A 20,311-nucleotide genomic window follows, 5' to 3' on the forward strand; every position below is an offset into this window, starting at 1 on the left:
GACTATTGAAGATATTAAAAGAGACTGCATAAAGCATTTGAGAAGAGTAGAAGTGCCAGTCAACAATATCAATCAGGGCTTCCCTTGTGGTCCAGTGGTTAAGCATCCTCCTGCCAATGTTGGGGACGTGGATTCAAGCCCTGGTCTGGGAAGATCCCACATGTTGCGGAGCAACTAAACCCATGAACCACATCTACTGGGCCTGCACTCTAGAGCCCTCGAGCCACAACTGCTGAGCCTGCACACCATAACTACTGAAGCCTGCGCGCCCTAGAGCCCATGCTCCACAACAAGAAAAGCCAAGGCAATGAGAAGCCCATGCACCACAATGAAGAGTAACCCCTACTCGCTGCAACTAGAGAAAGCCCGCACGCAGCAACAATGAACAAACGCAGCCCATATATATATACACATATATATATAGGTATAAATATATAGGTGTATATATGTATATATATACATATATATATATACCTATATATGTATATATAGATATCAACTATCATCAAATGATACTTTGAAATCCTGTCTGTCACCATTCTTCCAATTTGTTGGGTTCCAGACAAGAAAATAAAATCAAAGCCCCAAATCATGGAAAAGACTAAGGAAGGTATTTTATTTAAAAACCTGAGTGAGAGTATGGAATCCTTACATCTCTTAGGCCATATTTTAAATTTTTTTCTGAATTGGTCCAGAATAATTAATATACATTCAGCAGCTAGTGCTTTGTACAACACATATAACACTTTCCTTGACCAATGAGTAATTTAAGGCTAAATAATTATCCAAAATCGTGCCTGCTAAAGAATCATGTTGTCACTGCTTTAAGTCTAGGTTTTGTGTAATAATAGCCCAATGTGTTCAGCCAGAATTGTTGACAAGTTGGTGTTTGCCTTAATAATTTCTTTTTGCATGACTAATATGGTGGTGCCTAATTAAGTCCCCATGAGGAAAAATAGCAGAATTACTCCAAATATAATGGGGATAAATACCACACACTTAGAATGAGGGGGCAGAAAGAGAGGAATTAGTGGTCCTCTTCAGCAATTTGTAAGGTAGTCCTAGGCAGTTTAAGTACGTTGGTATGAACAGACAGATTTCCTTGGTAGCTGACAAGGAGGCAAAATCATTGAAGTTTGAGTGCACATGCAGAGATCCATGAGTGTGTGACAGTCCCAGGGCAATGGACACACAATGGACACCAGCTGTTTGATTGGTGAAGCTGAAGTAACTTGGGGTTCCTACTGAATAGCTGGATCATAAAGCTCAAGACAGTGTGGATTGTGCTCTTTACAATGAAATGTAGGTCATACACATACATGAGGTGTGGGTGCCTGGGCAGATATGGAGGATTATAAAGGGCTTGTCCAAGGTGCCACATACTGTGTTGCAAAGTGTCCTGCATGGGAGCAGTTGAGCACCACCAGGAAAATCTGGGAAAGCCATGGGGATGTGTGGGTTGCCTCCTATTGGGTAAATTGGATCCAAGTCAATAAATCACCCATGTAAGCCAATAACTGAGGAAAAAGCCTTTGTTGAACCCCATAACATGCCCAACAGTTGTGGCAGCCATACAAATGAGCTCTGAGTTCTGCCCATTGCATAAAAATGTTGACAACCGGAGAGCATAAATGGGAAGACTGTGGAGACCTGAGTGCTCTCTGTGGAAAAAGTCCCCTTGGGGTGGTGTAGAGAATTTACCATGTGACAGTGGTCCTAGAGGATATATATGGCAGTGGTGTGGTGGGGGCAGCATCTGAAGCTGGGGATGGGTCCTCTCAATAGAGATGAAATTAACTTAGTCTCAATAGAACACATAATGTGGACACTTTAATGGATGTGGTGAAGGCAACTAACTAAATGTTTAAGGACCCTCTCCTCTCAGTGTTGTGAGACTGACACATACCTTGACTTTTCAAAGGTCAAAGACATAGTAGAAAGCAGCTTGGCAGTCATAGTACTACCTCATGCTTGAGCAGCAAACATTGTAGTAGGCAGGTGTAAATTTATAGTTGAAAACAAATCATCAAGTCCACAGGGGAGCCAGCAGGAGAAGCCAAATTCTGGAAGGATCAGGTAGATAGAAAAATATAGGACCCCGGAGGAAGATGGCGGAAGAGTAGGACGCGGAGATCACCTTCCTCCCCACAGATACATCAGAAATTCATCTACACGTGGAACAACTCCTACAGAACACCTACTGAACGCTGACAGAAGACCTCAGACCCCCCAAAAGGCAAGAAACTCCCCCACATACCTGGGTAGGGCAAAAGGAAAACGAATAAACAGAGACAAAAGGATAGGGACGGGACCTGCACCAGTGGGAGGGAGCTGTGAAGGAGGAAAGGTTTCCACACACTACAAGTCCCTTCGCGGGCGGAGACTGCGGGTGGCGGAGGGGGAAAGCTTCGGAGTAGCGGAGGAGAGCACAGCAAGAGGGGTGTGGAGGGAAAAGCGGAGAGATTCCGGCACAGAGGATTGGTGCCCTCAGGCACACACCAGCCCGAGAGGCTTGTCTGCTCAGCCGCCGGGGCGGGCGGAGCTGGGAGCTGAGGCTCGGGTAACTGGTTTCAGTCGGAGCGCAGGGAGAGGACTGGGGCTGGCGGCAGGAAGAGAGCCTGAAGGGGTTAGTGCACCACGGCTAGCCTGGAGGGAGTCCGGGGAAAGGGTCTGGAGCTGCCGAAGAGGCAAGAGACTTTTTCTTCCCTTTTGTTTCCTGGGCGCGAGGAGAGGGCATTAAGAGGGCTGCTTGGGGAAGCGCCGGAGACGGGCGCGAGCCGCGGCTAAAGGCGCAGACCCCGGAGACGGGCGTGGGACGCTGGGGCTGCTGCTGCTGCCGCCACAAGGCCTGTGTGCGAGCGCGGGTCACTGTCCGCCCCGCCTTCCAGGGGGCCTGTGCACCCCGCCACTGCCGGGGTCCCGGGACCCGGGAACGGCTTTCTCGGGAAAGCGCACGGAGCGCCTCAGTCTGGTGCAACGTCACGCCGGCCTCTGCCGCCGCAGGCCCGCCCCACACTGCGCGCCCCTCCCTCCCCTCTGCCTGAGTGAGCCAGGGCCCCCGAATCAGCCACTCCTTTAAACACGTCCTGTCTGAGCGAAGAACGGACGCCCTCCGGCGACCTATGCGCAGAGGCGGGGCCAGGTCCAAGGCTGAGACCCGGGAGCTGTGAGAGCAGAGACAGGGAAATCTCTCTGTGCAGCCTCGGAGGCAGCGGATTAAAGCTCCACGGTCCATTTGATGTGCCCTGCGTCTGTGGAGTGCATGAATGGACAGCGAATCATCCCAAATTGAGGAAGTGGACTTTGAGGACAAGATTTAAGACTTTCCTCCCTTTTCCTCTTTTTACAACGAATTATCCCAAATTGAGGAGGTGGACTTGGAGAGCAAGATTTTTGATTTTTTCCCCTGCTCTCTTTTTGTGAATGTGTATGTGTATTCTTCTGTGTAAGATTCTCTCTGTATAGCTTTGCTTCCACCATATGTCCCAGGGTTCTATCTGTCCGTTTTTTTTTCAATAATTAGTTTTTAATTTTAATAATGCTACTATATTTCATACTTTATTCTATTTTACTTTACCTGCTCTTTCTTTTTTTCCTACATTTCCTTCCTCCCTCCCTCCCTCCCTCCGCCCCTCCTTTCCTTCTTTCTCTCTTTCTTTCCTTCCTGCCTCCCACCCTCCTTCCTTTCACTTTCTTTTTCTTTCCTTCCTCCATCGCTCCCTCCTGTCTTTCTTTCTTGCTTTCTTTCTTTCCTTCCTCCCTCTCTCCCTTCTTCCATTCACTCTTCCTTCTTCTTTCATTCCTCTCTCCCTCCCTCCTTTCTTTCTTTCTTTCTTTCCATCCATCCTCCCTCCCTCCCTCCCTCCCTTTCTTTCTTTCTTCCTTCCTTCCTTCCTTTCTTTCCTTCTTCCTTTCTTTCTCTCTCTCTTTCTTTCTTCTACTAATTCTTTCTTTCTACTTTTTCTCCCATTTATTCTGAGCCGGGTAGATGAAAGGCTCCTGGGGCTGCAGCCAGGAGTCAGTGCTGTGCCTCTGAAGTGGGAGAGCCAATTTCAGGACACGGGTCCACAAGAGACCTCCCAGCTCCACATAATATCAAGCAGCGAAAATCTCCCAGAGATCTCCATCTCAACACCAGCACGCAGCTTCAGTCAACGACCAGCAAGCTACAGTGCTGGTCACCCTATGCCAAGCAACTAGCAAGACAGGAACACAACCCCACCCATTAGCAGAGAGGCTGCCTAAAAACATAATAAGGCCACAGGCACCCCAAAACACACCACCAGACGTGGACCTGTCCACCAGAAAGACAAGATCGAGCCTCAACCACCAGAACACAGGCACTAGTCCCACCCACGAGGAAGCCTACACAACCTACAGAAACAACCTTAGCCACTGGGGACAGACACCAAAAACAATGGGAACTACGAATCTGCAGCCTGCAAAAAGGAGACCCCAAACACAGTAACATAAGCAAAATGAGAAGATAGAAAAACACACAGCAGGTGAAAGAGCAAGATACAAACCTACCAGACCTAACAAATGAAGAGGTAATAGGCAGTCTACCTGAAAAAGAATTCAGAATAATGATAGTAAAGCTGATCCAAGATTCTATTTCCATGATCCAAAATCTTGGAACTAGAATAGACAAAATGCAAGAAACAGTTAACAAGGACCTAGAAGAACTAAAGATGAATCAAGCATCGATTAAAAACACAATAAATGAAATGAAAAATACTCTAGATGGGATCAATAGCAGAATAACTGAGGCAGAAGAACGGATAAGTGAGGTGGAAGATAAAATAGTGGAAATAACTGATGCAGAGCAAAATAAAGAAAAAAGAATGAAAAGAACAGAGGACAGTCTCAGAGACCTCTGGGACAACATTAAACGCACCAACATTCGAATTATAGGGGTTCCAGAAGAAGAAGAGAAAAAGAAAGGGACTGAGAAAATATTTGAAGAGATTATAGTTGAAAACTTCCCTAATATGGGAAAGGAAATAGTTCATCAAGTCCAGGAGGCACAGAGAGTCCCTTACAGAATAAATCCAAGGAGAAATACGCCAAGACACATATTAATCAAACTGTCAAAAATTAAACACAAAGAAATCATATTAAAAGCAGCAAGGGAAAAACAACAAATAACACACAAGGGAATCCCCATCAGGTTAACAGCTGATCTCTCAGCAGAAACTCTACAAGCCAGAAGGGAGTGGCAGGATATATCTAAAGTGATGAAGGAGAGAAACCTGCAACCAAGATTACTCTACCAGCAAGGATCTCATTCAGATTTGATGGAGAAATTAAAACCTTTACAGACAAGCAAAAGCTGAGAGAGTTCAGCACCACCAAACCAGCTTTAAAACAAATGCTAAAGGAACTTCTCTAGGCAAGAAACACAACAGAAGGAATATACCTACAATAACGAACCCAAAGCAATTAAGGAAATGGGAATAGGAACATACATATCAATAATTACTTTAAATGTAAATGGACTAAATGCTCCCACCAAAAGACACAGATTGGCTGAATGGATACAAAAACAATACCCATATATATGCTGTCTACAAGAGACCCACTTCAGACCTAGAGACACATACAGATTGAAAGTAAGGGGATGGAAAAAGATATTCCATGCAAATGGAAATCAAAAGAAAGCTGGAGTAGCAATTCTTATATCAGTCAAAATAACTTTAAAATAAAGACTATTAGAAGAGACAAAGGAGGACACTACATAATGATCAAGGGATCGATCCAAGAAGAAGATATAACAATTGTAAATATTGATGCACCCAACATAGGAGCACTTCAATACATAAGGCAAATACTAACAGCCATAAAAGGGGAAATGAACAGTAACACACTCATAGTAGGGGACTTTAACACCCCACTTTCACCAATGGACAGATCATCCAAAATGAAAATAAATAAGGAAACACAAGCTTTAAATGGGACATTAAACAAGATGCACTTAATTGATATTTATAGGACATTCCATCCAAAAACAACAGAATACACATTTTTCTCAAGTGCTCATGGAACATTCTCCAGGATAGATCATATCTTGGGTCACAGATCAAGCCTCGGTAATTTTAAGAAAATTGAAATTGTATCAAGTATCTTCTCCGACCACAATGCTATGAGACTAGACATCAATTACAGGAAAAGATGTGTAAAAAATACAAACACATGGAGGCTAAACAATACACTACTCAATAACGAAGTGATCACTGCAGAAATCAAAGAGGAAATTTAAAAAATACCTAGAAACAAATGACAATGGAGACACGACGACCCAAAATCTATGGGACGCAGCAAAAGCAGTTCTAAGGGGGAAGGTTATAGCAATACAATCCCACCTTAAGAAACAGGAAACATCTTGAGTAAACAACCTTACCCTGCACCAAAAGAAATTAGAGAAAGAAGAACAAAAAACCCCCAAAGCTAGCAGAAGGAAAGAAATCATAAAGATCAGATCAGAAATAAATGAAAAAGAAATGAAGGAAACAATACCAAAGATCAACCAAACTAAAAGCTGGTTCTTTGAGAAGATAAACAAAATTGACAAACCATTAGCCAGACTCATCAAGAAAAAAAGGGAGAAGACTCAAATCAATAGAATTAGAAATGAAAAAGGAGAAGTAACAACTGACACTGCAGAAATACAAAAGATCATGAGAGATTACTACAAGAAACTCTATTCCAATAAAATGGACAACCTGGAAGAAATGGACAAATTCTTAGAAATGCACAACCTGCCAAGACTGACTCAGGAAGAAATAGAAAATATGAATAGACCAATCACAAGCACTGAAATTGAAGCTGTGATTAAAAATCCTCCAACAAACAAAAGCCCAGGACCAGATGGCTTCACAGGCGAATTCTATCAAACATTTAGAGAAGAGCTAACACCTATCCTTCTCAAACTCTTCCAAACATTTTCAGAGGAAAGAGCACTCCCAAACTCATTCTACGAGGCCACCATCTCCTTGATACCAAAACCAGGCAAGGAAGTCACAAAGAAAGAAAACTACAGGCCAATATCACTGATGAACATAGATGCAAAAATCCTCAACAAAATACTAGCAAACAGAATCCAACAGCATATTAAAAGGATCATACACCATGATCAAGTGGGGTTTATTCCGGGAATGCAAGGATTCTTCAATATACACAAATCAATCAATGTGATACACCATATTAACAAGTTGAAGGAGAAAAACCATATAATCATCTCAATAGATGCAGAGAAAGCTTTCGACAAAATTCAACACCCATTTATGATAAAAACCCTGCAGAAAGTAGGCATAGAGGGAACTTTCCTCAACATAATAAAGGCCATATATGACAAACCCACAGCCAACATTGTCCTCAATGGTGAAAAACTGAAACCATTTCCACTAAGATCAGGAACAAGACAAGGCTGCCCACTCTCACCACTCTTATTCAACATAGTTTTGGAAGTTTTAGCCACAGCAATCAGAGAAGAAAAGGAAATAAAAGGAATCCAAATTGGAAAAGAAGAAGTAAAGCTGTCACTGTTTGCAGATGACATGATACTATACATAGAGAATCCTAAAGATGCTACCAGAAAACTACTACAGCTAATCAATGAATTTGGTAAAGTAGCAGGATACAAAATTAATGAACAGAAATCTCTGGCATTCCTGTACACTAATGATGAAAAATCTGAAAATGAAATCAAGAAAACACTCCCATTTACCACTGCAACAAAAAGAATAAAATATCTAGGAATAAACCTACCTAAGGAGATAAAAGACCTGTATGCAGAAAATTATAAGACACTGATGAAAGAAATTAAAGATGATACAAATAGATGGAGAGATATACCATGCTCCTGGATTGGAAGAATCAATATTGTGAAAATGACTCTACTACCCAAAGCAATCTACAGATTCAATGCAATCCCTATCAAACTACCACTGGCATTTTTCACAGAACTAGAACAAAAAATTTCAAAATTTGTTTGGAAAAATAAAAGACCCCAAATAGCCAAAGCAATCTTGAGAACGAAAAACGGAGCTGGAGGAATCAGGCTCCCTGACTTCAGATTATACTACAAAGCTACAGTAATCAAGACAGTGTGGTACTGGCACAAACACAGAAAGATAGATCAATGGAACAGGATAGAAAGCCCAGAGATAAACCCATGCACATATGGTCAAGTTATCTTTGATAAAGGAGGCAGGAATGTACAGTGGAGAAAGGACAGCCTCTTCAATAAGTGGTTCTGGGAAAACTGGACAGGGACATGTAAAAGTATGAGATTAGATCATTCCCTAACACTATACACAAAAATAAGCTCACAATGGATTAAAGACCTAAATGTAAGGCCAGAAACTATCAAACTCTTTGAGGAAAACATAGGCAGAACACTCTATGACATAAATCACAGCACGATCCTTTTGGACCCACCTCCTAGAGAAAGGGAAATAAAAACAAAGATAAACAAATGGGACCTAATGAAACTTCAAAGCTTTTGCACAGCAAAGGAAACCATAAACAAGACCAAAAGACAACCCTCAGAATGGGAGAAAATATTTGCAAATGAAGCAACTGACAAAGGATTAATCTCCAAAATTTATAAACAGCTCAAGCAGCTCAATAGCAAAAAAAAAAAAACAAAACAAAACAACCTAATCCAAAAATGGGCAGAAGACTTAAATAGACATTTCTCCAAAGAAGATATACAGACTGCCAACAAACACATGAAAGAATGCTCAACATCATTAATCATTAGAGAAATGCAAATCAAAACTACAATGAGATATCATCTCACACCAGTCAGAATGGCCATCATCAAGAAATCTAGAAACAATAAATGCTGGAGAAGGTGTGGATAAAAGGGAACACTCTTGCACTGCTGGTGGGAATGTGAATTGGTACAGCCACTATGGAGAACAGTATGGAGGTTCCTTAAAAAACTAAAAATAGAACTACCCTATGACCCAGCAATCCCACTACTAGGCATATACCCTGAGAAAACCATAATTCAAAAAGAGACATGTACCAAAATGTTCATTGCAGCTCTATACACAATAGCCCAGAGCTGGAAACAACCTAAATGTCCATCATCGGATGAATGGATAAAGAAGATGTGGCACATATATACAATGGAATATTACTCAGCCATAAAAAGAAACGAAACTGAGCTATTTGTAATGAGGTGGATAGACCTAGAGTCTGTCATACAGAGTGAAGTAAGTCAGAAGGAGAAAGACAAATACCGTATGCTAACACATATATATGGAATTAAAAAAATGTCATGAAGAACCTAGGGGTAAAACGGGAATAAAGACACAGACCTACTTGAGAATGGACTTGAGGATATGGGGAGGGGGAAGGGTAAGCTGTGACAAAGTGAAAGAGAGGCATGGACATATATACACTACCAAACGTAAGGTAGATAGATAGTGGGAAGCAGCCACAGAGCACAGGGCGATCAGCTCGGTGCTTTGTGACCGCCTGGAGGGTTGGGATGGCGAGGGTGGGAGGGAGGGAGACGCATGAGGGAAGTCATGTGGGAACAGATGTATATGTATGAGTGATTCACTTTGTTATAAAGCAGAAACTAATTTTAAAAATGTTAAAAAAATATAAATGTTTCATCTTTGTTTACAAAGATAAATTTTCTCAACTTGTTGTAGCTCATAGTTAGTATAAGAGGAAAGGCTTTCTGGAAAACAGAGATTAAAAGCTAACAGCTTTCTTAGGGTATATGCCCAGTAGTGAGATTGCTGGGTCATATGGTAGTCCTATTTGTAGTTTTTTAAAGAACTCCATTCTGTTCTCCATAGAGGCTGTATCAGTTTAAATTCCCACCCTGACAAAACCATAATTCAAAAGAGTCATGTATCAAAATATTCATTTCAGCTCTATTTACAATAGCTAGGACATGGAAGCAACCTAAATGTCCATCAACAGATGAATGGATAAAGAAGATGTGGCACATATATACAATGGAATATGACACAGCCATAAAAAGAAACAAAATTGAGATATTTGTAGCGAGGTGGATGGACTTAGGGTCTGTCATACACAGTGAAGTAAGTCAGAAAGACAAAAAAATACCATATGCTAACATATATATATGGAATCTAAGAAAAAAAAAAAAGCACATGAAGTACCTAGGAGTAAGATGGGAATAAAGACAGAAACCTACTAGAGCACTGACTAGAGGATAGGGGGAGGGGAAGAGTAAGCTGTGACAAAGTGAGAGAGTGATATGGACATATATACACTACCAAATGTAAAATAGATAGCTAGTGGGAAGAAGCCGCAGAGCACAGGGAGATCAACTAGGTGGTTTTTGACCACCTAGAGGGGTGGGATAGGGAGGGTGGGAGGGAGGGAGATGCAAGAGGGAAGAGATATGGGAACATAAGTGTATGTATAACAGATTCACTTTGTTATACAGCAGAAAGTAACATACAATTGTAAAGCAATTATACTCCAACAAAGATGTTTTAAAAAATGGGAATAGGAACATACATATTGATAATTACCTTAAATGTAAATGGATTCAATGCTCCCACCAAAAGACACAGACAGGCTGAACGGATACAAAAACAAGACATATATATATATATATATATATATATATATATATATATATATATATATATATGTATGTATGTATATATGCTGTCTACAATAGACACCTTTCAGGCCTAGAGACACATACAGACTGAAAGTGAGGGGATGGAAAAAGATATTCCATGCAAATAGAAATCAAAAGAAAGCTGGAGTAGCAATTCTGATAAAATTCTTCTATTAGAAGAGACAAAGAAGGACATTACATAATGATCAAGGGATCAATCCAAGAAGAAGATGTAACAATTGTAAATATTTATGCACCCAACATAGGAGCACTTCAATACATAAGGCAAATACTAACAGCCATAAAAGAGGAAATCGACAGTAACACATTCATAGTAGGGGACTTTAACAACCCACTTTCACCAATGGACAGATCATACAAAAAGAAAATGAATAACGAAACACAAGTTTTAAATGATACATTAAACAAGATGGACTTAATTGATATTTAGAGGACATTCCATCCAAAAACAACACAATACACATTTTTCTCAAGTGCTCATGGAACATTCTCCAGGATAGATCGTATCTTGGGTCACAAATCAAGCCTTGGTAAATTTAAGAAACTTGAAATTTTATCAAGTATCTTTTATGACCACACGCTAAGAGACTAGATATCAATTACAGGAAAACATCTGTAAAAAATTCAAACACATGGAGGCTAAACAATACACTACTTAATAACGAAGTGATCACTGAAGAAATCAAAGAGAAAATCAAAAAATACCTAGAAACAAATGACAATGGAGACACGATGACCCAAAACCTATGGGATGCAGAAAAAGCAGTTCTAAGAGGGAAGTTTATAGCAATACAATCCTACCTTAAGAAACAGGAAACATCTCAAATAAGCAACCTGATCTTGCACCTAAAACAATTAGAGAAAGAAGAACAAAAACCCCCGAAAGTTAGCCAAAGGAAAGAAATCATAAAGATCAGATCAGAAATAAGTGAAAAAGAAATGAAGGAAAGGATAACAAAGATAAAAAAATCTAAAAGCTGGTTCTTTGCAAAGATAAACAAAATTGATAAACCATAGCCAGACTCATCAAGGAAAAAAGAGAGAAGACTCAAATCAATAGAATTAGAAATGAAAAAGGAGAAGTAGCAATATAATGCAGAAATACAAAGATCATGGGAGATTACTACAAGCAACTCTAAGCCAATAAAATGGACAACCTGGAAGAAATGGACAAATTCTTAGAAATGCACAACCTGCCAAGACTGAATCAGGAAGAAATAGAAAATAAGAATAGACCAATCACAAGCACTGAAATTGGAACTCTGATTAAAAATGATCCAACAAACAAAGGCCCAGGACCAGATGGCTTCACAGGAGAATTCTATCAAACGTTTAGAGAAGAGCTAACAGCTGTACTTCTCAAACACTTCCAAAATAAAGCAGAGGGAGGAACACTCCTAAACTAATTCTACGAGGCCAACAACACCATGATACCAAAACTAGACAAGGATGTCACAAAGAAAGAAAACTATAGGCCAATATCACTGATGAACATGGATGCAAAAATCCTCAACAAAATACTAGCAAACAGAATCCATCAACACAATAAAAGGATCATACAACATGATCAAGTGGTGTTTATTCCGGGAATGCAAGGATTCTTCAATATACACAAATCAATCAATGTGATGCACCGTATGAACAAATTGAAAAATAAAAACCATATGATCATCGCAATACATGCAGAGAAAGCTTTCGACAAAATTCAACTCCTATTTATGATTTAAAAAACCCTCCAGAGAGTAGACATAGAGGGAACTTTCCTCAACATAATAAAGGCCATATAGGAGAAACCCACAGCCAACACTGTCCTCAGTGGTGAAATATGGAAAGCATTTCCACTAAGATCAGGAATAAGACAAGTTTGTCCACTCTCAGCACTCTTATTCAATGTAGTTTTCAAAGTTTTAGCCACAGCAAGCAGAGAAGTAAAGGAAAGAAAAGGAATCCAAGTCTGAAAAGAAGTAAGGCTGTCACTGTTTGTAGATGACATGATACTATACATAGAGAATCCTAAAGATGCTACCAGAAAACTACTAGTTAATCAATGAATTTGGCAAAGTAGCAGGCTGCAAAATTAATGCACAGAAATGTCTGACATTCCTGTACACTAATGATGAAAAATCTGAAAGTGAAATCAAGAAAACACTCCCATTTACCATTGCAACAAAAGAATAAAATATCTAGGAATAAACCTACCTAAGGAGACAAATGACCTGTATGCAGTAAATCATAAGACACTGAAGAAAGTAATTAAAGATGATACAAACAGATGGAGAGATATACCATGTTCTTGGATTGGACGAATCGACACTGTGAAAATGACTCTACTACCCAAAGCAATCTACAGATTCAATGCAATCACTACCAAATTACCAGTGGCATTTTTCACAGAACTAGAACAAAAAATTTCAAAATTTGTATGGAAAGAGAAAAGACCCCGAATAGCAAAAGCAATCTTGAGAATGAAAATATGAGCTGGGGAATCTGGCGACCTGACTTCAGATTATACTACAAAGCTATAGTAATCAAGATAGTATGGGGATTCCGTGGTGGCGCAGTGTTTGAGAGTCCGCCTGCTGATGATGGGGATGCGGGCTCGTGCCCCAGTCAGGGAGGATCCCACGTGCCGCAGAGCGGCTGGGCCGCTGAGCCTGAGTGTCCAGAGCCTGTTCTCCTCAATGGGAGAGGCCACAACAGTGAGAGGCCTGTGTAACCACCGCACCCCCCCCAAAAGATAGTATGGTACTGGCACAACAACAGGAATATAGATCAATGCAACAGGATAGAAAGCCCAGAGATAAAACCACACACACATGGCCAACTTACCTTTGATAAAGGAGGCAGGAATGTGTAGTGGAGAAAGGACAGCCTCTTCAATAAGTGGTGTTGGGAAAACTGGACAGGAACATGTAAAAGTATGAGATTAGATCACTCCCTAACATCATACAAAAAAATAAGCTCAAAATGGATTAAAGACCTAAATGTAAGGCCAGAAACTAGCAAACTCTTAGAGGAAAACATAAGTAGAACACTCTAGGACATAAATCACAGCAAGATCCTTTTTGACCTACCTCCTAGAGACATGGAAATAAAAACAAAAATGAACAAATAGGAGCTAATGAAACTGCAAAGCTTTTGCACAGGAATGGAAACCATAAACAATACTAAAAGACAACCCTCAGAATGGGAGAAAATATTTTCAAAGGAAGCAACTGACAAAGGATTAATCTCCAAAATTTACAAGCAGCACATGCAGCTCAATAACAAAAAAACAAACAAATCGAAAAATGGGCAGAAGACCTAAATAGACATTTCTCCAGAGAAGATATACAGACTGCCAACAAACACATGAAAGAATGCTCAACATCACTAATCATTAGAGAAATGCAAATCAAAACTACAATGAGATATCATCACACCCCAGTCAGAATGGCCATCTTTAAAAAATCTAGAAACAATAAATGTTGGAGAGGGTGTGGAGAAAAGGGAACACTCTTGCACTGCTGGTGGGAATGTGAATTGGTGCAGCCACTATGGAGAGCAGTATGGAGTTTCCTTAAAAAACTACAAATAGAACTACCATATGACATAGCAATCGCACTACTGGGCATATACCCTGAGAAACCATAATTCATAAAGAGTCATGTACCAAAATGTTCATTGCTGCTCTATTTACAATAGACATGAGTTGGAAAGAACCTAAGTGTCCATCATCGGATGAATGGATAAAGAAGACATGACACATATATACAATGGAATATTACTCAGCCATAAAAAGAAATGAAATTGAGCTATTTGTAATAAGGTGGATGGACATAGAGCCTGTCATACAGAGTGAAGTAAGTCAGAAAGAGAAAGAGAAATACCGTATGCTAACACATATATATGGAATTTAAGGGGGAAAAATGTCATCAAGAACCTAGGGGTAAGACAGGAATAAAGACAGAGACCTACTAGAGCAGGGACTTGAGGATATGGGGACGGGGAAGGGTAAGCTGTGACAAAGTGAGAGAGTGGTATGGACGTATATACAGTACCAAATGTAAAATAGACAGCTAGTTGGAAGCAGCCACATAGCACAGGGAAATCAGCTCGGTGCTTTTGACCATCTAGAGAGGTGGGATAGGGAGGGTTGGAGGGAGGGAGATGCAAGAGGGAAGAGATATGGGAACATATGTATATGTATAACTGATTCACTTTGTTATAAAGCAGAAACTAACACACCATTGTAAAGCAATTATACTCCAATAAAGATGTAAAAAAATCACATTATATAAAGAATGTGAAAATTCAATGATAATGAGCCATCCTTGTGAATGTGGAATGAATGCAACTTGATCATGGGGTAAAATATTTTTTAATATATTGTCACATTCAAATTTTTAACATTTTATTGAGAATTTTTACAACTATATTTACCAAAAATATTGGCCTGTAATTTTCTTTTTTTTTTCTTTCTTTTTTTTTTTGTAGTGTTTTCATCTGGTTTTGGAATCAGAGTAATGTTGTTCTCACAGAATGAATTTGAGTATTTGCTCCTCTTCAAATTTTGTAATTATTTGAGAAGTTTAGGTGTTATTTTTCTTATATGTTTGTTACTTCTCTGTGACACTATCTGATCCTTGACTTTTTTTTTAATTGGAAGTTATTTTTATTACAAAGTCAATTTCACCTGTAATGATCTGTGTGTTTATTCACGATATGTTTCTAGAATTTGTAATTTCTTATACTTTATCTGGTCTGTATGTAATTATTTATAGCACACTTTTTTCGTATTTCTGTAGTATCAATTTTTATTTCTCCCGTTTCATTTCATATTTCATTTATTTAAGTCCTCTCTTCTTTCTTCTTGTTGAGACTGGCTAAAGTTTTAAAATTTATTTTCCTTTTCCAAAAACCAAATCATGTTTTTATGGATCTTTCTTAGTTTTTAAAACTATTTTACGGGCCTCCCTGGTGGCGCAGTGGTTGAGAGTCCGCCTGCCGATGCAGGGGATACGGGTTCGTGCCCCGGTCTGGGAGGATCCCATATGCCGCGGAGCGGCTGGGCCCGTGAGCCATGGCCGCTGGGCCTGCGCGTCCGAAGCCTGTGCTCCGCAACGGGAGAGGCCACAACAGTGAGAGGCCCGCATACCGCAAAAAGAAAAAAAAAAAACAAAAAAAACTATTTTACGTTGAAGTTTAGATTATTTACAATATTGTGTTAATTTCAGATGTACAGCTTAGTGATTCATGATTTTTTGTCTTTTTGTTTCTTTTTAGAATATATTCCATTACAAATTATTACCAGATATTGGATATAATTCCCTGAAGTGTATAGTAAACCTGCTTTGCTTATCTATTTTATTTATAGTAGTTTGTATCTCTTAATTTCACACTCTTAAGATGTTTCTCCCACATCTCCTTCCCCTATGATAACTATAAGTTTTTGTGTTTTTTTTATGTCTGTGATTCTGTTTCTCTCTCTCTCTCTCTTTTTTTTTTTTTTTTTGGTACATGGGCCTCTCACTGTTGTGACTTCTCCCATTGTGGAGCACAGGCTCCAGATGTGCAGGCTCAGTGGCCATGGCTCATGGGCCCAGCCGCTCCATGGCATGTGGGATCTTCCTGGACTGGGGCATGAACCCATGTCCCCTGCATTGGCAGGCAGACTCTCAACCACTGCACCACCAGGGAAGCCCTCTGTTTCTCACTGTATGTCGATTCATGAGATTTTTTTCTTTTTTTTAAATCTCCAGAAGTCTGGAAGTTTATACCTCCAGCTTTTTTCTATTTGTTTTTCCCGATTGCTTTGATACTTTTAGGTCTTTTATTGTTCCATTCAAATTTCAGAATTGTTGGTTCTAGTTTTGTCAAAGCATCATGGGTAATTTGATAGAAATCACTTTAAATCTGTAATATTCTTCGGATAGTATGGACATTTTAACAATATTAATTCTTCCAATCCAAGAACATGGAATACTTTACATCCTTTTTTATCATCTTCAATTTTCTTTGTCAGTGTCTTTTGTTTTCACCATTTAGAGCTTTCATCTCCTCAGTTATTTTCCTAAGTTTTGCTTTCTTTTTCCTTTTTTTTTAATCGAATCAAGTGCATTTTTTTTCTTTCAATTTCTGATATTTCATTGTTAGTGTAAAGCAACACAACAGATTTGTATGTATTAATCTTCTATCTGTTACATTGCTGAATTTATTAGTTCTAATAGCTTCTGTGTGGAGTCTAGCGTTTTCTGTATATAGTATCATATCATCTGCATTCAATGATACTTCTACCTCTTCTGTTACATTTGGATACTTTTTTTCTTTCTTTCTTTTTCTCCCTTTCTCTGCTTAGGCTAAATCTCTCAATACTTTGTTGAATAGAATTAGTGACTGTGGGTATCCTTAGTATTGCTTCTGATTTTAGCTTTTCATTAGTGAATATTATGTTGGCTGTGGATTTTCATAATTGGCCTTTTTTATGCTGACTCTGTTCCTTTCAAACCCACTTTGGTGAGAATTTTTATCTGGAATAGTTGTTGACTTTTCTCAAATGCTTTTTCTGTGTCTATTGATGAGAATTTTTATCCGGGATAGTTGTTGACTTTTCTCAAATGCTTTTTCTGTGTCTATTGAGATATTCATGTGATCTTGTCTTAACTTTTTTTAATGTGGTGTATCACACTGATTGATTTGTATATCTCTAATTTTTCCTTTTGACAATGGAATGACTATACCTTGATCATGGTGTATGATCTTTTTTCATATATTGTTAGATTGTTTGCTAATATTCAATTGAAGATTTCTGTATGTAGGTTTATCAAAGATATTGGCCTGTAATTTTTATTTTTGTAGTGTTTTTATGTGATCTTCATATCAGGGTTATGGGGGCCTAACAGAATGAATTTGGGAGTATTCCCAAATCTTCAGTTTTTTGCAATAGTTTGAGATGGATTGGCATACTTTTTTACATTGTACGTTTGGTATAATTCCCCAATGAAGCCATCTGGTTCTAGACTTTTTTTTTTTTTAATTACAGATTCTGTTTCACTGTTCATGTTTGACTGTTCAACACTATGTTTATTTTTTAGTCAGTATTGGCAGGCTTAGCAGGCCATAGGTTTCTAGGAATTCATCTACTTCTACGGTATTCAATTTGTTTTCATATAATTCTTCATAATATTCTCCTATGATTTTAAAAAATTTCTATGGTGTGGATTGTTATTTCTTCTCTTTCACGTTGTATTTTGTGTACTTGAGACTTCTCTCTTTTCTTTTTGATGATTGTGGCAGGGGTTTGTCAATTTTGTTTATTGTATCAAAAAACCAACCCATTTTTATGTTGGTCTTTATAATAGTTTTGTTTTTATCTTTATTTTATTTACTTCCCCTCTGACCTTTAGTATGTCCTTCCTTCTGCTGACTTTAGGCTTTTATTTTTCTAATTTTTTTAGGTGGTGCATTAAGTTCTTTATTTGAGATTTTTCTTGTTCTTGAAGATGCCCAGTATCAGTATAATCTTCTCTTTTAGAATTGCTTTTGCTGTGTAAGATAAATTTTGAACTTGTGTTTTTATTTTTGTTTGTCTTGTGTTTTATAATTTATTGTCTGATTTTATCATTGACTCATTGGTTTTAGTAGGATGGTGTTTAGTCTCCATATGCTTTGCTTTTTTCTGTTTTTCTTTTTGCAGTTGATTTCTAGTTTCATTCCATTGTGGTTGAAAACAATTATATAATTTATATTATCTTAATTTATTGAGGCTTTTTTTTCTCGTCTAGTATGTGATCTGCCCTGGAGAGAATGTTTCAGGTGTATTTACAAAGAAAATGTATTCTGTTGTTTGGGGAAATAATGTTCTGTAAATATCAATTAAGTTACCTTGTCTATTGTGTCACTTAAGATTATTACTTTTCTGTTTGGATGATTTCTTTATTGAAGTTGGTGAGGTGTTACAGACTATTATTTTATTGTTGTCAATTTCTCATTTTATGTCTCAGTATTTTCTTTGTAAATTTAGGTCCTCCTGTACTAGGTGTGTATATGTTGACAAGTGTAAGATCATTTTTGTATTAATCCCTTTATCATTATATAAGTCCCTGCTTTGTCATTAGTTGTAAGATTTATTTTAGACTCTTTTGTCTTTTATGATTAATGTTACCCCTGTGTTCTTGTCAATTACATGAAATACTTTTTCTCATCCCCTGAGTTTCAGTCTATGTGTGATTTTGCCTGATAGTTAGCCTCTTGTTGGCAGGATATTGAAGGGACTTTTATTTTTATCCAGTCAACCACCCTATGTCTTTTGATTGGAGTACTTCTTCTACTGACACTTAAAGTAATTATTGATAGGTTTTTACTTTTTTCTATTTTATTACTTGTTTTCCAGTGTTTTGGTAGTTCTTTTCTGTTCATTTCTTCTTTTGGGGTCCCCAGCTGTGGTTTGATGTTTTTCTTTAGTAGTATGCGTTGGTTCTTTTTTTTTTTTGCTGTATAAATTATAAGTTTTTAAATTATAAATACATGTATGGATCCCATGTTGCCCCATAATTATATCTTTTAGCTTTAACTATATAGTCATTAATGTCCAAACATATTCTAAAAGGTTTTTACTCCTTTCCCCTAAAATTTATGGCAATGATATCATTTTTTACATCTTCAGGTTTATTCAGTTACTGTTTATTTTAGTTATAGTCGCTTTTACTATATTTCTTTTTTATTTTATTTTTTTTCTTTTTTGCAGTTCATGGGCCTCTCACTGCCGTGGCCCCTCCCATCGCAGAGAACAGGCTCCGGACGCGCAGGCCCAGCAGCCATGGTTCACGGATCCAGCCTCTCTGGGGCATGTGGGATTTTCCCAGACTGTGGCACGAACCCGTGTCCCCTGCATCGGCAGGCGGGCTCCCAACCACTGCACCACCAGGGAAGCCCACTTTTACTATATTTCTGTCTCTTAATCCACATACTGACTTATTTATGTGAACTTCAATACTCACTATATATTTGGGTTTCCTATTTGGATTTTCCTTTTCCTGTAGATTCTTACTTCTTTTCTATTTAAAGAAGACCCTTCAATATTTCTTTTTTATTTAACTATAGTTAATTTACAATATTGTGTTAGTATCAGGTGTACAGCTTCAGGTTATTTTCCACTATAGTTTATTATAAGATACTGAATATGGTTTTCTGTGTTTTACAGTGAATCCTTGCTTCTTATCTGTTTTATATATAGAGGTGTGATCTGTTAATCCCATACTCTTAATTATCCCCAGCCCGTTTCCCCTTTGGTACCCATAAGTCTGTTTTCTATATCTATGAGTCTGTTTCTGTTTTGTAAACGTTTCATTTGTATTATTTGATTTAGACTCCACATATAAATGATATGTAATATTTGCCTTTCTTTAACTTACTTCACTTAGTATGATAATCTCTAGGTTCATCAGTGTTGCTACAAAGGGCAATATTTTATTCTTTTCATGGCTGAGTAATATTCCATTGTGTATATACACCATATCATCTTTATCCACTCATCTGTTGGTGCACACTTGGATTGTTCCATGTCTTGGGTACTGTGAATAGTTCTGCTCTGAACTTTGGGGTGCATCAATCTTTCAAATTAATGTTTTCACTTTTCTAGATATATTCCCAAGAGTGGGATTATTGAATAATATCATTGCTCTATTT

Source organism: Mesoplodon bidens (genome assembly GCF_964165515.1).
Source record: "Mesoplodon bidens genome assembly, contig: HAP1_SCAFFOLD_412, whole genome shotgun sequence".
Lineage (NCBI taxonomy): Eukaryota > Metazoa > Chordata > Mammalia > Artiodactyla > Ziphiidae > Mesoplodon > Mesoplodon bidens.